Genomic DNA, 6,000 nt, shown 5'->3' with positions numbered 1-6,000 from the left:
CAACACATAGGTTCAATCATGAGTTATGTTGTGACTTCAGTTTGATTTTGATGCTCATTATAACACAAAATACAGCATTAACCTTTAATAAAACACACATTTCTTGGCTTCTGATGTATGTTTCAATTAACATTACAGTCTCTTAAATTTTTATAATTCTTTATTATTTATCTGGCTGCCTATACTTATGTCACATGTACTGCAAAGACTAACTTTCCAATAACTCTTAATGAAGTAAGACATTTTATGAAATAATTCCAGAAGCATGCTGGTTTTAATTCACGTATTTATTTTACAAATATGCTTTTTATTTTTTCATGCATTTTAAGGTAAAAGACTGATTGTTCTCCAGTGCTTCTGAAGTCAAACAAATGATAGTGTTCCCTTTATTCTTGAATCTATGCATCTCTATTGCAAGTTTGGTTCTTTGTCTCCAGCCCTACATAAGAATAGAAACTTGTGGTGGATTATGTCCAGAAGCTTTGCAATGCTGACAAGATGTTGGCACAGCACAGGAAAGTACATCAACTTCACCCATATGCAAAGCAAGGCAGGCAAGTTATCAGCTGAGATAGTTTTATAAACTGACCAGTCTTCAGGTAAAATGGTTAAGCCAATGTATTAGATTAACAAGAAGGAAATTAATTACACACTGCAAATGAAGTTTTAGCCATTGTGAATGTTAAAAAACAGTAATATAAACCATTTATTTTACACTCACATAACCTTTGCTTACTGTCTGAATTAAACAGGTTTTCTTTCTCTTATTGTATCAGAAATTTTTATAATTTTTTTCTTTATTTAGTAAAGTAGGAAAAACCAGACCACTGTACGGGCAGCTTTATCCTTTCCATGCAGCATCCCAGATATTAGTAACCTGCAGTGAAGCAGCACACAGGTCCTGCCACTGACCTTTCTAACCTTCTCATGCTAACCTTCTCCCTCAGCTCAGCAACAAGTACACCTCCCCTCTAGTTTCAGTTCTCTGCTCCAAGGCTGCTTGTCTTCATACCTAAACATCTCCAAAACAGCAGCTCCATAATCACCATCACAGGCTGAAGCTAGTGAAGATATGGATTCATAATGACTTTATTAATCCCACCAGGAATACAAGATGTTCGTATTTCATTAATATGACCATAAATCTCTAGCATTATTGTTTTCTGTGATACTTGAATAAAAATGGTGCAGAAGTTACTGAGTGTCTCCTTTCTTTTGTTTGATTTTGAAGTAAAAGTCAGGCTACGATTTGTTCATGATGGATGCATTTAGAATTTCTCTTTGTGCCAGAAGGTCATTGCTTTTACTTTCCTCCAGCACTCCTGCCTCCTGCTCAGAGCCATGATCCTGGTTCTCTCTGTTACTCTCTCTGCTGAAAGTGAGACGGGAGCAAGGCAGAGCCCATTCCCTACAAACAGATACTCTTTCACTAGAAACAAAAGCAAAATCTAGTCTGGACAAATACCATTATACACAATTGCAGCTACTGCTTTGGAGACCCATGTTTATACAAGGCCAAGGCCAAGGCCAAGCACCCTTAGATGTTGCAGGAGGAAGTGGGAGATGCTGCGTCTGGGGCATTTCTGAAAACCAGAGTCGCATCAACAAACAGTAAAACCCAGAAAAGGAAATTAAGGTGGTCATCATGTATATCTTTAAAGGAATAACTTGTGAGACTGGCCACTGCATATGAACTTTGCCACCTGAGCAAAGATCTCTTTGATCTGTACGGCTCCTGGCTTGCTGCTGCTTTCTAAACCTATTTGATGTCTATCACACTGAATAGAATAGAATAGAATAGAATAGAATAGAATAGAATAGAATAGAATAGAATAGAATAGAATAGAATAGAATAGAATAGAACCGAACGATTTCAGTTGGAAGGGACCTACAGTGATCTTCTAGTTCAACTGCCTGACCAGTTCAGGGCTGACCAAAAGTTAAAACATGTTATTAAGGGCATTGTCCAAATGCCTCTTAAACACTGATAGGCTTGGGGCATCAACCACCTCTCTAGAAAGCCTGTTCAGTGATTGACCACCCTCTCGGTAAAGAAATGCTTCCTGACATCCAGTCTAAACCTCCCCTGAGGCAGCTTTGAACCATTCCCACACATCCTGTCACTGTATTCCAGAGACAAGAGCTCAGCACCTCCCTCTCCACTTCCCCTCCTCAGGAAGCTGTAGAGAGCAATGAGGTTGCCCCTCAGCCTCCTTTTCTCCAAACTAGACAAGCCCAAAGCCCTTAGCCACTAGGACATGCCTTCCAGCCCTTTCACCAGCTTTGCTGCCCTCCTATCGACACATTCAAGGACCTTCACATCCTTCTTGGATTGTGGGGCCCACAGTACTCAAGGTGAGGCTGCACCAACGCTAAGTACACCAGGGTAATCTTTTGACCAGCTGGTTATACTGTGTTTGACGCACCCCAGGATGTGGTTTGCTCTCTTGGCTGCCAGAGCACACTGCTGACTTGTATTGAGCCTGCTGCCAACCAGCCCCCCCACATCCCTTTCTGCAGGGCTGCTATCCAGCCACTCCTCTCCAAATTTATACTTGTGCCTGGTTTTACTCTGTCCTAGGTGCAGAACCTGGCATTTCAACTTGTTAAATTTCATCCCATTAATCATAGCCCAATGCTGCAATCCATCTAGATCCCTCTGCAAGACATCTTGTCCCTCAAGAGCACCTCTCAGTTTACTATCATCAGTAAACCTGCTAATGGTGCATTCAACTCCTGTATCCAGACCACTGATAAATATATTGAACAGAAATGGCCCTAGAATTGAACCCTGAGGAAGACGGCTGCTGACTGATCACCAGCCAGATGTAGCCCCATTCACCACAACCCTCTGAGACCTGCCCTTCAGCCATTTCTTCACGCAGTGCACCATAAACCCACTCATCCCAGAGTTGCACATCTTGTCCAGAAAGATATTGTGAAGGACAGTATCAAAAGCCTTACTAAAATCCAGAAAAACTACATTCACTGTCTTCCCTCCATCCACTTGGTGGGTGACCTTATCACAGAAGGATATTAAATTAGTTAAACAGGACTTTCCCTTTGTGAACCTGTTTTGACTGTGCCTGATGATTGCATTACTCCTTAAATTCAATAGTATGCAGTATAATCTTCTCAAAAATTTTTCCAGAATCAGAGGTTAGACTAACAGACTTGTAGTTCCCTGGATCTTTCCTCACACCCTTTTTGTAGTTTGGAATAATTGGCTTTGAGTCAGCTGGGACCTCCCCTGACACCCAAGACCTTTGGTAGATGATCAAAAGGGGTCCTGCCATAATATTTGCTAGCTCCTTCAGTACTCGGGGGTCAATTCCATCAGGTCCCATGGACTTGTGAACATTCAGCTGATACAGCTGGTCACTTAAAATTTCAGTGTCCACAAATGTAAAATCACTGTTCCCACACTCGTGGTTCTCCAACTCAGGGGACTCAGAAGCCCAAAGTCTGTCAGGCCAAAGTCTATCACAGCCTTCAGTTCTTTCTTTCTAGACATTGAAGATAGGCTAAGTAAACTCAATGAGAGAAAAAAAAATCTGTCTATCCTTTTTTGCTCTAAGAGGTACAGTGGTAAAAAGTGAGGAATCTTGGAATGGTTCAGTAGTAAGTGAATCTAAACAAATACTCACAGACATGTTAACTCTTCACAGGTCTTCCACCCGTGCCCATATTGACCAACTGTTTCTCTTGAGTCTCTGAGGGCAAGATTAATTCTGCTTCCTGAATTAACTCTTCCTCAGGAGATAATAATGGATAAGAGAGGATAATGTTGGGGTTTGAGAGAAATGGGGAGGGCTATGTGCCTTTCTTGACTTTCTACCACAATACTTGAAGACCTCTGAAGAACTTCACTGGTCAGCACCTGATGTGTTCTCAGATATAACCTCCCAGCTGCTGCCACCATGGGGATGTGCCAGTGAATTTTCTATCTTATACCAGAAGTCTGTGCTTTGTCACTGCAGATCTGCCTTACACAGAAATCTCAAGGAAGTGGCATGGTTTGCATGTGGATCTTGGAGAGTTCCTGGGCTGTGCGGCCAGGCCCAGTATCTGGGAAGTGCCCCTATGCTTGTCATAGTAGAGGGATGGCAAGAGCATTAATACTGATTTTCAGTGGTGGGACTCATCATTCAGAGGGAGTCATGACAGTAACTCATGCAGGCAACATTAACCTGCACGTAAGCCTGGACCCTACTGCAAACCCTAGAGTCAGTGAATTTGGCTTCACCACAAGATAAAACTCACTAGCTGTTCATGATAAAGAAAAGGAAAATTGACCCCAGATAGGGAGAACATGAAGGCAGCCGGGAGATGCTAACTACTTGAAAAATTAGCAGTTGACTGTTACCCAGGGCACTTATGAATGTGAACAATTTCCTGTAGCTGTTGACTCCAAAGGCTTGACAGAGAATGATTGCATTGCTCTAATCATTCTCATTTCTGCACACCTTATTTTTCTTCCTTACCTTCTACTCCTTGCATCATGTTTCATTTTTCTAGTTTTGTGGCAGGGGTCTTTTTCTGATTATGTTCCTAGGTTTGCCCGCACATCTTCAGCAACTTGGAAATGACAATGTTATCATCACTATTATTATTATCAACAGTTACTAAAAATAAGTAAACTGAAATGAATAGGCTGCAAAAATCATCTATTCTGAGGAAGCTGGAAAATTGCCTTTGATATGATATTCCCTAAATCAAATTTTAACATTTAATTTCATATCCAAACAGGTGGGTTGATAATATAATGCATGGTGTTGTTAATGAGGCTGATAACAAGAGACACTACCCATCCTAGCAACTCTTTTTGTTAGGGAGAACTTCTTTCAGACTGAAATGGATGCTTAGCATTCTGAAATAATCTTGCCAGAAAGAAGCCCGTATTCCATAAAAACTTTATAAGCAACAGTGATCCTGCTAATGTTCAAGTGAGAATCCCAAAACATATCAAAACATAAAGTATATGATGAAGCATAGACCTGTATATCATAAGCATTACAAAGTGTGTCTGTGTGTCTTACCTGTCAAGTAATTCCCAGGAGGTCTAGCTCCAATAAATGTAAAATAAGTTATATCAGAAGTGAGTGCATTGCCATATGACACTTCTAAGATATCTTCAAGTGCAGGAGGTGAGACAGAGTCCTGTCCCTCCTTTGCTGAGATATTTCAGACAAGTTGCTTCATCTTTCTGTGCCTTGGGTGAATGGTGCTGACTTCCTCATCCACTGCTTTGACAGAGCTTATGGAATTTCCCATTTGCCTTCTCTTGTTATTACAGAAACTCTCTTCTTTACCCTTTCATGTAGGTCTGAACATAGCATTGATAAAATTATTTACATCTGTGTTCCTGGGTGCTTGCCAGAAAACAGATAGTTTAGGAAAGTCTTAGGCTGGCTTCCTCGTTCAGAATGGAGGTCTGTATTGACTTAGGAATGACAGATCCTCCAGGTAAGTGCTGGGGAAACATGCTTCCTTTAATCAAGACAGTAAGGCTACAACAGAAAAGTTTAATTATTTAAGTTGTTGGGGTTTTTCACTTCCCACACAGAAGACTTTCACTCAAGGCTAAGTCTGAGACTGCAGTATGAGGGGGTGTGTTCATGGTTATCTCACGTAGATCCAAGCCCTTGCTACAGCCCAAAGGGGCTGTCCTACCCATCCTCTGCCCCTGGCTTGACACCTGCAGCTCTTCCTCCCTGCCATTATCTGCTCTGGATGTTTAGTAACTTTAAAAAATGCAGAGTTTAAGCCATTTAGGAAATCTGATATACAGCCTCTCACACAAGTGAGTATATGCATGTTCTTTACAGGTGTGGGTAATATAAAATTGTATAAATACATATGCTTAGTTAAGAAAGAAAAACAAAATATTTAACATAAGCTTCTAGAAAAAATAAAAAATCAGAATGAAACTCCCCCTAAAAAAACAGACTGAAGTGAAGCAAAGAAATAAAAAAGTTAAACTGAAAATAAATATTAAGA

The sequence above is a fragment of the Strix aluco genome, chromosome 1 (genome assembly GCF_031877795.1).
Source record: "Strix aluco isolate bStrAlu1 chromosome 1, bStrAlu1.hap1, whole genome shotgun sequence".
NCBI classification, from domain to species: domain Eukaryota; kingdom Metazoa; phylum Chordata; class Aves; order Strigiformes; family Strigidae; genus Strix; species Strix aluco.
This window is presented reverse-complemented; position numbering follows the sequence as displayed.